At 43.2% G+C, this 17,121-nt stretch overlaps 1 protein-coding gene across 1 annotated transcript in view; it reads right to left on the bottom strand.

Annotated features, from left to right (window-relative positions):
* Positions 1–17,121, bottom strand: part of LOC125101136 (uncharacterized) — a 95,386-nt gene that overhangs the window by 24,598 nt on the left and 53,667 nt on the right. The window lies entirely within an intron of this gene.

A 17,121-nucleotide genomic window follows, 5' to 3' on the forward strand; every position in this document is an offset into this window, starting at 1 on the left:
GGAGAGCTTCCTTGAGAAATTATTGTTAAAATTATTATTAGAAGGAATCGTAGGCAAGTGATACCCCTGTTGGAACAGTACTTATACCACGAAGATATGTTGAATTTCTACACATATCCCATAAATCAATGCTAAAGATGTGCTCACAATGAAAAAAATTAAAGTATACAAAGATACAGTTCACCATGAGGCAGGCAGCAGAAGCTAACACAACAAACAAAAGTATTAGTATAAAATTTCTTGAGATGATGGAAGAATTTGGAAGAAAATCTAAAATACCTGAGTTTAAAATTATTAAGGTGACTAAAAAAAAAAGGAAGAGCAATCCCAGAGAAGGATACATGCACAAAGAATAGGAAGATATAAAAAAGAAAGAAATATAACCTCTATAAATGAAAAATAAGGTCTTTAAAACAGACAAACAAACAACAACAAAAAAAAAACTTCAGAAAAAGATTAAACAGCAGATTAGCCAAATTGGAAACCTGGTGAGCTAGTTGAGAGAGAAAGACTGTAAAAATATGAAAGGATGCTAAAAGAAACGTAAGGAAGACTAGAAAGACCCAACATACATGTATTAAGAATTTCCAAAGGACAGAGAACATAAAATATTGGAAAAGAATATGTCTGAAAATTTTCTAGAATGATTCAAGAACTATAATTCTCAATTTGAAGAAGCATCAATTTTGAGTGGGATAAATAAGTTCACACCTACATATGTGCAACAGCAAAGACTCTCTTTAAAATACAAGAGAAAAGGTGAACTGCCACAAAAAACTTTCCTTAAAATAAAGGCAGATTTCTTATCAGCAACATCAGAGGCCAGGAGATAATGTAATATCTTAAAAGTGTTGATGAAATATAACTATCCTGAAATTCTATACTTAGCAATCAAGACTGAAGAGAAATGAATACACTGGCAAGCAAAGTTTGAGAACAGTTTTCTGAAAGAACCATTAATGGAGGTCTTTCTCTAAGAACGAAACTGAACCAAGAAGAAAGCAGCAGATAGTAATAATGAATAAATAAATTTATAAACATAAGTATAGCTGAAAAAGTTCTGGCTGTTAAACAGAAGCAACAATAATAGGAACTAATTTTAGTGGGTTAAAAATAAGGTGCCATGACTGTTGGACAACAACATGAAGTCTGGTAAACAGAGTTTAATTTTCAGGAGGAGGGTAATGATATTAACTTTGGACTTTGGTAAGACAAGTATTTATTTTAAAAACTAAACAATATGGTGCAGCAGCCACTCTGGAAAACAGTATGGAGTTTCCTCAAAACGTTAAAAATAGAACTAGCCTATGATCCAGCAATTACACTTCTGGGTATTTACCCGAAGGATACAAAAATATTAACTTGAAGGGATACATGCACTCCAATGTTTATAGCAGCATTATCTATAATAGCCAAATTATGGAAATAACCCAAATGTTCATCAACTGATGAATGAATAAAGAAGATATGGTGTGTGTACACACACACACATACACACATACTGGAATATTACTCAGCCATAAAAAGATGAAATCTTGCAATTTGCAACAAGATGGATGGAGCTAGAGAGTACTATGCTAAGCAAAAGAAGTCAGAGAAAGGATTTCACTCATAAGTGGAATTTAACAAAACAAATGTGCACAGGGAAGAAAAGAGGGAGGCAAACCAAGAAACAGACTCTTAACCATAGAAAACAAACTGATGGGGGGGGGGTGGGGGATGGGTGAAACAGGTGATGGGGATGAAGAGGTGCACTTGTGATGAGCACCAGGTATTGAAAGTGTTGAATCACTATATTGTACACCTGAAACTACTATTACCCTGCATGTTAACTACAATGGAATTAAAATAAAAACTTAAAAAAAACCCAAACTAAACAATATTGTAAGAATGGAAAGAGATAGATAAACTCCAAACTTAGCAGAGAGAGGAAAGGCAGAATAAGAAAAACTTCATGAATCCAATGAGCAGCAAAAAAAGAAAAGCAGACAATAATCTCAAACTATTAATGTACTTCTCATCCCAAATCCATTGACTGGGATTGTTAAGTGGCAGGGAATATGACAGGAAGTTTAAAAAAAAAAAAAAGAAAAAGAAAAGAAGGACGAAAGTACTTAATCACTGAGGCTACTTCTCTGGGAGGAAATCCTAATATCTCCAAGGCTGTGAGTACCATGTGAGGGTTCTCCATTCCCTTCTCTCTTACAGGGAGAAGCATATGGAAAAAACAGGAGTGGATTCTGTTGCTCTTAGGGCCATAACTTAGACCAGTTCCTGTAACACCACCACTTCTTATCTCTGGGGGCGATACAGCCGAACTATAATGAAAGCTACTACACAAAATAATTTCAGGTAAATATAAACAGCCAAAGGAGCCCAGAGGTCAGCATTGTCCGCGAGCAAGGAGGCTGGAGTTGGACAACTTAAATCCTTCAGGATATTTGGTTTAGAAAAAAAATCCAGCCAGCGCATATTTATATAACTCTTATATGAAGGCAAAATATTTTTGGACGTCTTCATCGGATAAGAAAATGCTCATATACATCTGCTGTTTCATAAAATCATTAATTGCAGTAAGAACAACACCAGGAAGGCTCCATTTATGTGTTTTCATCCATTTAGAGAAGGGGCAAGGTGTTCAGACTGGAAGCTAGGTGGACGAAACCTTGTGAGCTGGTATATTCTGACTGTTTGGCAAAGATTAATCAATCATGAACTCCAATCGCTCCCCATCACTTTCACTTACCAGGCTGCTTGTTCAGGAATGCCTGCAAACTTTCTGTGACTTTTTTAGAACGCAAAAACCAACCTAAAATTGACTGACTGCCAAGAAAGTGTGTAGGACGGTCTGTCTTTTCCATCAGTCATACTCCCCCGGGAGAGGGAAAGATTCCTCACCAACAGGCATGGATAACACCAACACCAACCTCCTGACACCCATTTGGATAAGTTGCTCCAGTTTCCCTATCTGTAAAATGGGGATAACTAATGTACCTATCTCAGGGTTATTGTGTTAGTTACAACAGTTAGCAGAGTGGCGAAGACCCAGACCCAGTGCCTACCACATAAAATACTTAAATTTGTTTAATGATTAGATGAATGGATGAAGGCATGAATGAAAAGCCGTGTGAGTTCCCGCCATGTTCTCCCTAATGCCTGGGCCGCTGTTCTAAATACTGGAAGGCTGAACAATTTGCTCCAGTATTGATTCGAACTATTGGATAACCAAACGTCTACCCCCACCCTAAAACCAAACTTCGAAACATAGCCCAGCCTGCAGGTTTTGGCATAATTTGAGCCAGGTTCCCATTCAAATAACACACTGCCTCCTTTGCCCTCTGCTGTTCCAGAGCGTTTTTCTGACTTTTAACCCCAACTGGTATACACCTTTGGAGAAATGTCTGAAGAATTTGCCTCCTCCAGAACCATCTGGTGCTACTAGATCATTTAGGTCCCGAGGTGTGTGTGCACAGCATCTATGGACTGAAGGGAAATTGGGTGGATTCTCTCAAGGTGGGGCGGGGGGAAGGGGTTGCAAGACTTCTGTTTTAATGTCCTGGACTCCAGTTACCTATTTGAGCCCAGTGTGGGGAAGAAGAATATGTCCTTTTATACAGTGTTGCTTTTCTCCACTGGGATGCCCAGTGTGAGCGATTTCAACACATTGCTTTCCGCATCTAGAAAAGTGGTCTCCTTTTCTCGATTAACCCAGGGTTGACCCTCTCAACCAGTCCAGGCTTCCTGAGGGGAAGTTCCTCACACCCAACCTCCTGAATCTGATAGTCATGAACCTGACTGCTCCCCTGCACCCACTCCATTGTCCACTCCCCCAAAGCTTCTCAAGCTCTCCCTGGGCTGAACTCTGAAAAGAGCTGCCCCTTGCTTGCTCTTCTCCCTGCCTAGACCATGTGTCCCTGCTCTTCTGCCTTCCTCCTCCCCTCTTTCCCTTCATCTATAGAAGGAGACTTCTATAAACAGACCAGGTTGCAGCCACTAGCCCTCAGGGCTGATTCTGTAAACGTGAATTTGATCAAACTACTGGATACATGGTGGGGGTGGGGGGTGCTCTGGTGTCACCTCACTGGAAGCCTCACTTTGTAAGCAACAGAAACTATGGCTGACTTCAGCAGAAAAGGAACGGTTTTCAAGGAATACAAAGTAGCCCACAAACCCTTCAAGAACACTGGGCTCAGAGAGCCCATAGGAGCTTAGACCCTGTACAGTGAGGACCTCCTCCCCCACGGTACACAGAAAGTTGCATGTTGGTGCTACTGTTACCACCACCACCAAATGGTGCCTCTCCTGCTTCTTCGTGCCTCTGGCTTTCTGCTCAAAGTCTGGGATGAGGCATCCAATAGAACCCCTCTAGGTCACTTGCCCAAACCCTAGCTGTAAGCAGGACCAGTAAAGGGTCTTTTCCAGCCTTTCAGAAGGAAGTTTCTCAAACACAGAGAGGGCATTCATATACTAGATAGCCACCCTCCCCTCCAAATAGTCAATGATATGTGTCTCACCATTGCTTGTTTCGTTCCTCATTCTTATCTTCTACAAACAAGCACTATGGAAAGGCACTCTCCATCTCCCACCTGCTGAATGTCCTGGGATCACAGGATTTGAGCTCCTGCTTTGGCCATGGCACATGGGTCCCAGCCCAGGTCTGGGATATGGCTTCTAATATCCTCTCCAAAACTTTCCTTGTGCCAGTTTTGAAAGGGAAGACATGTCATGGTTCCCAGTTTTTCCTGACAGATGGGCCAGGAAGGTTGAGGTTGTCATCATCACCATTTTTTTTTTAAAGATTTTATTATTTATTTGGTAGAGAGAGCGAGCACAAGCAGGGGGAGTGGCAGGCAGAAGCAGGCTCCCCACTGAGCAGGGAACCCCAAACGGGGCCCGATCCCAGGACCCTGGGACCACGACCTGAGCCAAAGGCAGACGTCCAACTGACTGAGCCACCCAGACACCCCCATCATCACTGTTCTTCTCTGCTTTCCCCATGCCTTACTCTGGAGCTTAGCACATGCCTCAAACTGTGCAGTATCCTTAGCACCTTTGCTTAGGTGCACAGTCACTGTTTTTGGAATATCCAGGCTTACAGGGCTAGTAGAAAGATTTTTAAGTCTGCAATTTCTAAGCCATGCCTTTCAAGGACATGGCCACGCAAAGGGTCCCTGAGGCCAGAGCACTTAAAGCAACTGAGAAGTAAAAGTTCATCAGCTGAGGGAGAAGATGCTCTCATCATCCTTCTTCAATGATCTCTAGCAAAGGGCTTTGTGTTGATTCCATCCCCCTGCCAACATTTGGTTCCCAAGCTTGTTCTCTTGTATCTGTCCCATGTCCTGGAATGCAGCCAGCCTACCACGCTGAAAGGATGGCTGCTCTCTGCAAGGAGACTGCCTGTCTGGCTGTGTACAGCGAGGATGCCAGCAGGACACCAGACAGCTGCTGGAGGGGAGAGGAAGCGGGCAGCTGCAAGCAGGGTGGTCACAAGGAGGGCCTCAGAGATGCCCCGAGATGCAACAAATCATAAAGCACCACGTCCTTAAACAGTCAAGCAGGCAGAGCAGCCAGTTGGGAAGCAACCAGAAATAAGGGATTCCTTTCTGAACAGAAGTCTGGGTCAGGAAGTGAGTCAAAGAAGCAGAATGGCCAAGGGAGGTGAGGTCTGTTACATGCTGGTGGCAGTTCCGGTGACCAAGCCCAAGGCTCTCCTGTGCAAGGCCCCCCCGTGGAAGGTCCTGCAGGCCCACCAGTGCACACAAGAGAAGGTCACATTGTGTTAGATGTTTCTGCTTTAAAGCAAGAGAAGCGGTCTCCATTTCCATCTGAGTACCTTCTACACACTAATTCTATATATGTGACAGACAGCATGAAGTCTCAAAGGTAAGGTCACTTCCGGCACTGAAACAGACAGATCAGTATCGTGGCATGACTTTGGAGCCTGAGGTCAAAATGGTATCAGGCTATTTCACCTACTTCTTGAAGGATTTAAGACTGCTTAGGATAAGAGCTTAGTTGAAATAAAACCCAAAACTGTAACTATAAACTTTAAACACGGGGTGAGGGGGGTGGGGAGTGGGGAGAAAAAAGGCAAATAGCAAGTTTAAATGGGAAAAAAAAAAATCATACCAGGAGTCTCTGACAAAAGAGAACAGTAGTTATCTAAGCCCAAATCCCAGTCTTGGATGCCAGCAGGCTCAAATCTAAGGGAAAATCTAGCAGGTCAGAGAATTCTTGCTGTCTACAAGTAAGAAGCCTAGCCATCAGCTCATGAAACTAGACAAACTTCTTCTTTTTTTTTTTTTTTTTTGGCCCCTACACGGAAGCTGGAAGGTGTTGTCATTCTGTGTGTGACAGAGGTGGTAAACTGCGGTATCAAAGCAGTTTGGAGTACACAGAAACGTGTGTGAGGAGACCACGAGGGGCCTTTCTGGTATTGTCTCCTGCCCACACAAGCAGCTTATCTGAAGCTCTTTCAAAGCCTCATTCTGTAAAGGCAGATGTCTGGGAGAGATGTGATCCAAAGAACCTAGGTTCCTGGTGATTTAAGTGCTTAATATAGGGAAGGAGTCTGCAGATGCAAAGTCAGCCTGGGTTTCAGATTGGGACTCTCAACCTGGTTGCCACTCAAAACACCTTCTATTAACTTCTCCAGATCTCAATCAAGTCAATTATTTTGAAAGCTTTTTGTAAACTAAACAAATATACTCTTATTGAGTCATAGCCCAGGCAGCCTTATCATGAGCAAGTGTTTCATTTCCCACATATTTTTGAAATGTTGAAAATAGCCTCCTATTGCAATAAACTATCCCTCAAAATGTCCCTTGTCTCATCCTGACTTTTGGCAGAAAGGTAAATTTGAGGTACTTCACCAATACCTGGACACACTTGCATTGATTTGAGGATCCACTATCGTGGACATAGGTATGTGGGCTATGAAGGCGATATTTCATGTGAACAGAAAAAAATCTAACCTGCTGAGTGCTCTTGCAGCGGACATGGGAGCCCTTGCCTCAAGTCTAGTTCTAGGTTTTTGGTTTTGGTTTTTTTTCCCTGCCTAATCTGTTCCTGTCACAATAAGTCATCAGTTGAAACTCCATACTTGTCTATGATAAATCATGGAGGTCAAGGCCTGGTCTGGAAGATGCTATAGGCAGGGATGGTTTTTAAATGCCCCCAATACATTTTATTTTAAATGCTACTACTCCAACGAACCCCCCAGGGAAGTTGAGTGCCAAACAACTAAACTTGTAGTGGAGATTTACTGAATATTATTTCAATGTAATTAAAACTTAGATGTTCTTCCTGACAATGATTGTTCTGTGACTAGGACTCAGAAGAGGTGGAAAGCAATCTGGATAGCAACACGCACTTGGAACAACATACAAACTGAGAAGGGCCAGTAAAGGAACCAAGTGATTCTGGTTCTGGCCAAATGGGTCTCTGCCCATGCAAGATAAAACACAACGAGTATATAAGAGTGATCAGGAAAAAAAGAAAACAATCCCATTTACATTGCTTCAAAAAGAATAAAATACCTAGGAATTAATTTAACCCAAGAGGTAAAAGACTTGGACCCTGAAAACTGTAAGACCCTGATGAAAGAAGTTGAAGACAGAAATAATTAAAAAGATGTTCCATATTCAGGGATTGGGCAAATCAGTATTGTTAAAATTTCCTTACAACCCAAAGCAATCTATAGATTCAATGCAATCTCTATCAAAATTCCAATGGCATTTTTTTTTTTGTAGAAATAGAACAATCCTAAAATATTATCCTAAAATATTTATGGAACCACAAAAGATCCTGAATAGCCAAGGTAATCTTGAGAAAGAAAAAGTTAGTGGCATCACGTTACCTGATTTAAAACTATATTACAAAGCTGTAGTAACCAAAACAGTATAGTATTGGCATAAAAACAGACACATATGACCAATAAAACAGAATAGAGATCCCAGAAACAGACCTGTGTATGTTTGTTTATAACAAAGGAGCCAAGATAATACAGTCCAGACAGGACAGTCTTTTCAATAAATGCCGCTGGTAAAACTGGAAAGATGCATGCAAAAGAATGAAATTGGACAGCTATCTTATATGTTCTGCAAAAATGAACAAATGGATGTAATACGTGATGCCATAAAACTTACAGAAGAAAACATGGGCAGTAAGCTCCTTGGCATCAGTCTTAGAGAAAAGTTTTGGCTCTGATGCCAAAAGCAAAAGCAACAAAAGCAAAAATAAATAACTGGAACATCAAACTAAAAAGCTTCCGCACAGCAGAGAAAGCCATCAACACAATGAAAAGGCTACCTACCAAATGGGAGAAACTATTTGCCAATCACAAGATCTGATAAAGGTTGATATCTATAAAGAACTCCTACAACTCAGTAGCAAAACAAACAAGCAAACAACAAAACCAACCCCAATCTGATTAAAAAATGAGCAGAGGATCTGAATAGATGTTTTTCTGAAGACCTACAGATGACCAACAGGTACACAAAAAGATGCTCAACATCACTAACCATGAAGGAAATGCAAATCAAAAACCACAATGAGCTATCACCTCATACCTGTTAGAACAGCTGTTTTAAAGAAAGAGATAAGAAATAATAAGTGTTGGCAAGAATGTGCAGAAGAGGGAGCCTTTGTGCACTGTTGGCAGGAAAGTAAATTGGCACTGCCACTCTGGAAAACAGTGTGGAGGTTCCTAAAAAAATTAAAAATAGATCTACCATATGATCCAGCAATTCCACTTCTGAATAGTTATCTGAAGAAAAGGAAAACACTAATGTAAAAAGATATAAGCACCCTCCATGTTTATTGTGGCATTATTTACAATAGCCAAGACACAGAAACTACCTAATATGGACACGTTTAATGGACTATATATATATATATATATATATAGTTGTTATGCTGTATACCTGCAACTAATGTGACATGTCAATTATATCTCAATTAAAAGAAAAGAAAAATGGAACGTGGGGGTGGAGAATAGAGAAAATTCCCAGAAAGGTCCAGGCTCCTCTCAGTCACAGAAAGTGTTAAGCAAGTGCTGCTGGGTTTTCCCCACCACTTCATTTCCAAACCTCAATCACAACTTTTTTGTCTTCCGTTATATAGTTAAATTATAAATTTATTGGGAATTCACCAAGAAATCTAGAACACTGATTCACTGATCTTAAATCCACAGGAATCCAGACAATGTACGAATTCTATACTGACATATCAAAGAACAAGAACGTCTTTGGTAAAGTCTGACTGCACTGCTCATGCTCACTTACGGTTTTGCTCTAGAAGAGGATACGGAAAAGAAAAGGAGGCAGTGCTGGAGTCCCGCACTGAGGATTGCTTCCATCTGTCAGAAGAAAATCTGGCTGGGGTGCCTGGCTGGCTTAATTGGTGAAGCATGCTCTTGGTCTTAGGGTTGTGAGTTTGAGCCCCACATGCAGTGTAGAGTTTACTTAAAAATAAAAAATAAAGATTGCAATTAAAAAAAAAAGTTAAGAAAATCTTCCTTTGATGAAATGAAGATACAGTTTATTTTTACCTAGACATCGTTACCCTTAGTAAAAAAATTTTTTTAAAAAACCTAGTCTATGATAGCAAAATTCCAAGGCCAAGAGTTTTGCGTTTATAGTTTCTGAAGGGCCTGGTCATGTCCACAGAGCCAGTGGTGGTGGCATGTGAGTGGTTCCGTGCCTTGGAGGCTCACGCGCCAAAAACTTCTCAAAGGAGTGCTCCATCTCCCTCCTCAAGCCCTCAGCCTCTCCAGGTGGGCCCAGACAAGGAAGGAGACTGTGGAAGAGAACAGCCAAGTGAGCTCTTTCCTCTCCACAGTGAGGAAGCAATTCTCACAGCACAAGGCACGGTGGGCCCTATGCCAGGAGCTCAACACAGGGCAGATTTCAGGTCCTTCCTCTCCCCATGGTGCTCACCGGATTCTGAACTTCTGCAGGAGTGCAAAATGTGCTGACACTTTTAAAGGAGGCAGAAAGCTCTGGGGATTGCTCAAATGCTCTATTGCGCAGGCCATTTGTGGCTGAAAGCTGGCTACCTTCCTGGACTATCAGTTCATTCACCAGTGCCCTATTCAGCACCTCCTGCTTCCTCTGAGTTCAGCAGGTGCTAAGGAGGAACGGTGAGAAGCAGGAGCTGCCGGCCCAGCCACCCAGGCGGGGCCTGGGCCGGGCAGGATGATTACGATCTTGAGTGCTGGCCCTTCTTGGAGAGACTGATCACACAAAGCCTCTGTTTGTTACATTCCTAGACAAAACACCAGCCCTCGTCGGCTTAAGTTCCCTTCGTGGGAGTCCTTATCTTTTCCTTAAGTGTAATAGTAGAGGTTGGATCTTGCTGATGCTAGAAATTTACATTCCATACAAATACCTAAGTGCTTTGTATAACAAATCCATCATCTACAACATGCACATAATAAATTTAAAAATTATTTAGTATCCGCTCCATGCACAGTCCTGTGCTGGGCACTGTTTTTATCGGTGGGTGTTTCTTTATCAAAGTATTTACTCGTGGTCAGTCAGGGTGAATGTATTTGCGGGATACTGACAGACGTAGTGTTCAATATATATGCTATTAGGCCTAGATGTAATTACACCTATCATTTGTTTCCTTGGAGGTTAATATTGCTTTGAGAAGAGATATTAATATACACAACAATGGCACATCTGTTCTCCCCGGTTTAGGTGAGACTGATAAGACAAGTCTAAGTTAGCACAGCTTTATGCTCATTAACATTTTAATCTAATTAAGAGATGCTATTAACACTGGGTGATGGCCTGGTTCTCCAGGCCCGATACGGAGAGTGACTTCTTTGATGTCATAAAAGTTATTTAAATGTGTCCAGGGACTGTGCGGGAAGTTGCCCTGAAGCAAGTCATCCAGAGGTCTATTTTATAATCCCTGCACATGGGAAGGAGGCTGAGCCCTTGCTGCCAGCAGCCATCTGGGGTGGGGTAGGAGCTGTGGGAAGCACACACCTACTAATGGGAATAGGATAAGCCATCCAGAGAGTGATCTATGCTGCTCAAGAATGGGGTTTCTGTGACCAAGATTGTGTGTGTGTTAAAACTATATGAGCTGTGAGAGATTTTAGTGGAGGGCAGAGTTTGGTTTTTTTGGGCTCTACCTGCTGGCATAAATCACCCCCAGCCGAAGGGACTGGGCACAGCTTTCTCGGACACCTATTGTTGGGGCAGACTGGGGCTGATAGTGAGATGAATGCCACAGAAAGAGCTCTCGGGGGTCAACAGAAAGGAGGAAGAGACCCAGTTCTCTGCAGCCTATCCTCCAAGGCCATGCTGGGTCCCTGGAGGCCAGAGGCATCACACACCCCACTGTGCATACAGAGCCCCTCCTGGGGCCACTGCACAAGCTCCCAGCCCTCACCAGCCAGCAGCTTGTGGAAACTCTGACTTAGCAGGAGCTTCTGGCCCAGCTGGCAGACAGGAGACAGGTCCCTTTGCTTGCTACTGGCGACTTAACCAGGTTGTCACCTGTGTCGAAAGGGATCGGCAGACAGTGAGGTGGTGGGGTGGGGGGCAACGTTACAAATCCAGACCCCATTTCCCTTTATTTGCACCATCTTTCTTCTTTCCTCCCATCCTTCTCTGTGCTCTTTTCCCTGTGGCTGCCCATCTCCACCTTCAAGCGTGGACTACTGAGGGGACACCCCTTTCCTCGGCCCTCCCACAGTTACCCCTTAAGCTGTCTTCTCCAGGGCAGCTGCTTTCTGACACCTGTGTGCCCCTCCTCTAGGGAGCGGAGCTGCTGTGCGTCTGGAAGGAAGGAGGAATCCAGCTTCGCTTTCAGCTTCCCCCGTGATGTAGAGCCACAGGGCTGGTGAGGATCTCTTTCTGACCAGAAGAGAAAGCCCTAAGTCCTAAGAGACCGATTCAGCAGTGAAGGGGTTACTCTTCAGGGTGCGGGGGTGGGGGGTGTGGAAAGTTGCTGGACACTCTTCCCAGCTTGTCTGATGGAGATGCGACCTGGCACCACTGAAAAGCTTCAAGATTAATGGAGAAAAGGAGAAATCTGACAGCTTTTCCGCTGGCTTCAGTCCTCCTGGGTGGGCCGATTGGTCTTGAATGTCACTAGCTACTTAATCTTGTGTATCTGAAACAGGCTGGCGTGTTTGAGGAGCCCTGCTTGCTCTGTATAGACATCAATTGGAGAAGCAGATAAAAGGAAACTGCATTGAATCTCCCCTTTAAGCCTTTCACCAGGCACTTTCTGACTGCCAAATAATTAGTGGCCCCAGCAGACACAACCGTCCTGGGGTGGATACTCTGGCCACACCTATAAGGCGGCTGGGACTTCCCTGGCCAGGCTGCCCCGTTCTCTCCTGTTTGGCGCATCCCCCAACCACGCTCACATTCTTGCTCACCATCGTGTTTTGTTTTTCTCCTCCTTGGTCCTGCTGACCATTTGTAAACCATGGGTGCCTGCTCCATCTAATGGCTAAGTTAATGGATCTCCAGAGGCATTGTTCTACAGCACAGATGCTGACAGGGTAAAGAAGGGGGGGGGGTCCCTAAATGCACCACATGACCTGCTTACATGTCCCAAAAAAGTAGGGTTTAACTGTTGTTTTCTATCTAAAATATCTACTCGGGAAAAGATTTAAAACCAAATGATGCTTTCTACTTCCTGTTTTGTCAAACCTAACACGGGGGTGCGGGGGCAGGGGTGACCATTCAGGTTAAATGTCAAGCATCAAAAGGGAACGGATAATCGCTTCTCGGCCTTTTGGCTAAGATCAAGTGTAAAAGGGAATGGATAAATACAACGAGCGTTTGCCGAGGAGGTTACAATAGGTTGGCTTCTTATATTTAAAAGGTAGGAATGGTTTTGTGGTTCCTGCATGAAATAACTGCCTGGTCTCGTTCGGTCTGCCGCAAACAGCCTCGGATGCATCTTCCACGCACTAACTCCGAACATAATGGCTTGGGAGGAACCTGTCCTAACCCTAAACCACTGCTCCAATCAGAGCTGGGCTTCTGTGGGCGTATTTCAGATCATTCGCCCTGATGCTTCCATCACTTTGATTTTTCTAAACCCACGAGCGAGGCTGAACGTATCATCAAGAGGAAGTGATGAATAGCCCAGGGTTGACCGAAGCCAACAGACTCGATGTCATCTGCAGCCTGGCATCTGGGAACAAATGAAACCACCGTGTCTGAAATCTGCCACATCACAAGCAAATGCAGGTCTACGTGGAGTATCTTCCCTGAAGTGTGCATTTGGCTGGGGTGAAAGGTCTCTCTGAAGCAGAACATTTTCCAATAAACATACACAAAACTCATCATAAACCAGACTTTAATTCTTCTGTCTGCCTGAGGAAGATGGAAGACATAAACTGAGCCCAACACCACAGCAACGTGTCACAGCTCTCCATTATGCCTTTGAAATATCACCAGATATCTGGCTAGTTTTAAATTACCAGCTTCTCCTCTCTGGCCAAAGACGTCTGTTTAAAAGAAGATACAGGAAGTTACTGATGAGACCTAAAATGGAAAATGAAGTGGAAAATGTCTTCAGTGTACCAAAGCAACCTTGTTTCAGCCATCATCTCAAACAGCAGACTGTACTTCACGTGTGTTTCTCATTTAAAGGCACAGCCTCACCTAGTGTCAAAGCACAAGGCTAGTGTGACAGAAGGAATGTTGAGGACACTGAAGGGAGACAAACGCTTTGTTATTCTTCCCGGTGTGTTGTGCCGTCAGGGGCCTGGGAAGTAGTTGGCCAGAGAGGACAGAAGGTACTGGGTGAGAGGACAGAAATGTATAAGGGTATTACCTTCAGTAATACCAGGATTTAAAAGGGAAGACGGGCGATTCATATGGAATCACAAGGAACTGAAACGGGAGAGACTACTCAAAAGAAACGGTCACTTTTCTGGAGACTGGCTATGAATATTTTTCAATCTTGTTTGAGACACCTGAAACTTTGCCTGACCTCTCCCGGGGGGGCGAGGACGGGAGGGGCGGTACAGGTGTGCCCCATATTTCTATGAGCAGGCAAGAAGCAGATGAGCCTGCAGAACAGGAGGCCCAAGGCCCAGGCCTAATGTTGTCGCCAGAGTCTCTGCAGCTCTGGTCCTAAGGCCCCCTTTGAACAAAAAGGTGGAGGTTCCCACACTCACAAAAAGTCAGGAGATGCCATAACGAAACAAAAACAACAAACAAACAAACAAACAAACAACAAACCCACTGGAGTCCCTCTGCGGCTATAATCAGTGGCAGACAGAGCTTTCCCCGCAGCAATGTTTTTGCCTCGTTATTTTATTGTCGATTTGCCTTATAGGTGGCAAAAACAAAGGTAGATTAAATTGTGGGATCTCCATAGCCTTCTCAAGAGAATGAACCCAGGACCCTTGAGACAACTCTAATAAATATAATGGAATATGGACTGGGAAGAGATGAATTCAAAATGCATTCTTGGTAGCTTATAGGCTCTTAGTTCCCCAATATGATGTAAGCTAGTAAGCACTTGAAAGGCTCCTCCGCCCCTAAGTACCTTAGCAACTGACCTACTGGGATGCTTTGAAGTTAAGGTTTTGTTTTACTCAGTGTTTTCATTTAGAGGTAAATACCCTGAGAAGGGTGCCACATATATTCATTGATCCAACAAATATTTGTTAACATCTGTGACTGCCAGAGACTGTGTTGGGGATACAGCAAGGATCACAATCACAAGAAACACAGTTCCTCCCCCCATGGAGCTTAGAGTCTATTGGGTGTGTCAGATATTGGACCAGGAACTATAAATCTGAAGAACATTTAAAAAGAGGTCCTACTGGGTGCTCTGGGATTTCAGGCCATGGGGTCAGAGAAGGGCTCCCTAGGTACCACTGAGTGACAAAGTTGGTGATATCCCAGGAAGAAGGAACAGAAAATTTGGAAGCAGAGAAGATCACAGAGTTCATAAATTGCTGAAAGAGGACAAAATTCTTAGAATACAGAGAACAGGGAGAGAGTGGTGAGGCACAAAGACGTGGAAGGGTAGGCAAGGCCAGGTCCCAGAGGACCTCAAGGGTACTGTTGACAAGTTTGGTCTCTATTCTAAGAGAATGGGAAGCCAATGAAAAACTTCAAAAGGAGAGGGACATGATCAGATTTGTACCTCAGAAAGACCCACTGTGACTACTTTGTGAAGAAAACATGGGATTGAGTCACAGAGGATTCTAGGAAATAGGTAGAATGCTGTTGCAGAAGTCCGAGTGGGACTCAATGGTGAATTGGACCAAGGTGGCAGTAGTGAGATTGTAGACAAATTTACGGTAAAGATACCTCAGGGCTGTGGGACAGAGCAGAGGAAGGCAATAGACCTGTGTGAGGATCATATTCTACCCTTAGAAGGTGCGTCTTAGCCAATCCATCTGAGGTGGGTCTGACCAGTGGAGGCAATGAAAGGTGAGGAGGGTAACTGGGAGGAAATGTACTGAAAATTACTTTGACCAACTTCAAGATTTTGCCTGAAACTGGTCTTAGGTATTTGCTTCAAAAAATACCTGGGAGCTTGCAAGGATTTAACAAAAGTCAGTCTGTAGAGAAAAGGCTGTTGGGGCGCCTGGGTGGCTCAGTGGGTTAAAGCCTCTGCCTTCGGCTCAGGTCATGATCCCAGGTTGTGGGATCAAGCCCCGCATCGGGCTCTCTGCTCAGCAGGGAGCCTGCTTCCTCCTCTCTCTCTCTCTCTCTGCCTGCCTCTCTGCCTACTTGTGATCTCTGTCTGTCAAATAAATAAATAAAATCTTTAAAAAGAAAAAAAAAAAGAAAAGAAAAGGCTGGTAGCAAATTATGGGCAACAGCTGTATGGGGAAGACAGCTATAAGGGACTGGAGAGAAAAAAAAAAAAAAACTAGAAATATACTCCATATTCAGATTCCAGAACAAACGCATTTAAGTTTAGGTCGACTTTGGTAAAACACAAACTGTAGAGGATACATTTGAGTGTAGCTGATACAAGAAAAGTAGTTTGGAATGTCCATCAGAAGACCTAGATTCAAATGAATACCTGTTTTAGGTTGTATCCCTTTAAAGCTCTGTTTTGAGTGTCAAATAGTTGAATATCAGTAATTTCACATGCTTATCTGAACCCAGTATATGCTTTAAGTACAAATAAAATGTTAAGTTTACATATATATGTATCTTTTCCTTGTGTCAGCGAAAGATAATAATGTCGAAAGGATATCTTATCTTAAACCTATTTTTTTTTCAAATGATCTGATTCCTCCCCATCCAAACTACTGGGTAAGAAGGCTTCCTCCATGGAATCCAGGGCCCTGCTAGGAGAAAGCCACACTCCCACGTGCAGATTCCTAGCTTAGGGGAACAGTGTGGGAAACTAAGAGGATCATCACAACCCTGACTTGTCCAGAGAAGAGACTATATTCTCAGCCACACTTGATAAGATTTCACCAGTAACTAGCAAGGAGGAATAGGAAACTCTTACCAGAGCCCTCTGTATATCATTTATAGCCTATTATATAAACATACAGTACATGTTTACTATAAAGTTTACTATATAGTAAACTGCACATAGTTCTTATTTCATGCTGTTTAGTCATTCTCATCTAATCCTCTTGTATCTTCATAAAGTCCTGAAAGAATCTCTGCAGCTGTTGTTCGTGAGGATGGCATGAGCCCAGGGAGCCTACTGGAGTCTGTAGTTCTATTCTGCTCGGAGTAGCTTCCCAGGAAGGCGGTCTCCTTACACAACACTGCTCAGTGGGGCCTATGTTGCTCAGAGTTACATGTACACAGGAAAGACAGCCCATTGCAAAGAAGTGTCATTTAAAGTCATGTCTGGCTTTTAGTAATGAATACTTATATAACTTACACTGGGTTCCATGAATGGGACTCAAGGGATCCAGGAACCCTTAGAAACTGTTACATATGTATGTTTGCAGGGAAAGGGATTCCAGCTTTCAGGGGATTCTTAAAGCACCCCATAATCTCAAAAGACATCAATAATCATTCGTGCAATAAAAAGGAATGAAGTATTGATACATATTACAATATGGATAAACCTTAGAAGCATTATGGTAAAACAAAGAAGGCAGTCACAGATCCTGATTCAAGACTGCGATGGAGGAAGATTCCA

Source organism: Lutra lutra, chromosome 5 (assembly GCF_902655055.1).
Source record: "Lutra lutra chromosome 5, mLutLut1.2, whole genome shotgun sequence".
Taxonomy (NCBI): domain Eukaryota; kingdom Metazoa; phylum Chordata; class Mammalia; order Carnivora; family Mustelidae; genus Lutra; species Lutra lutra.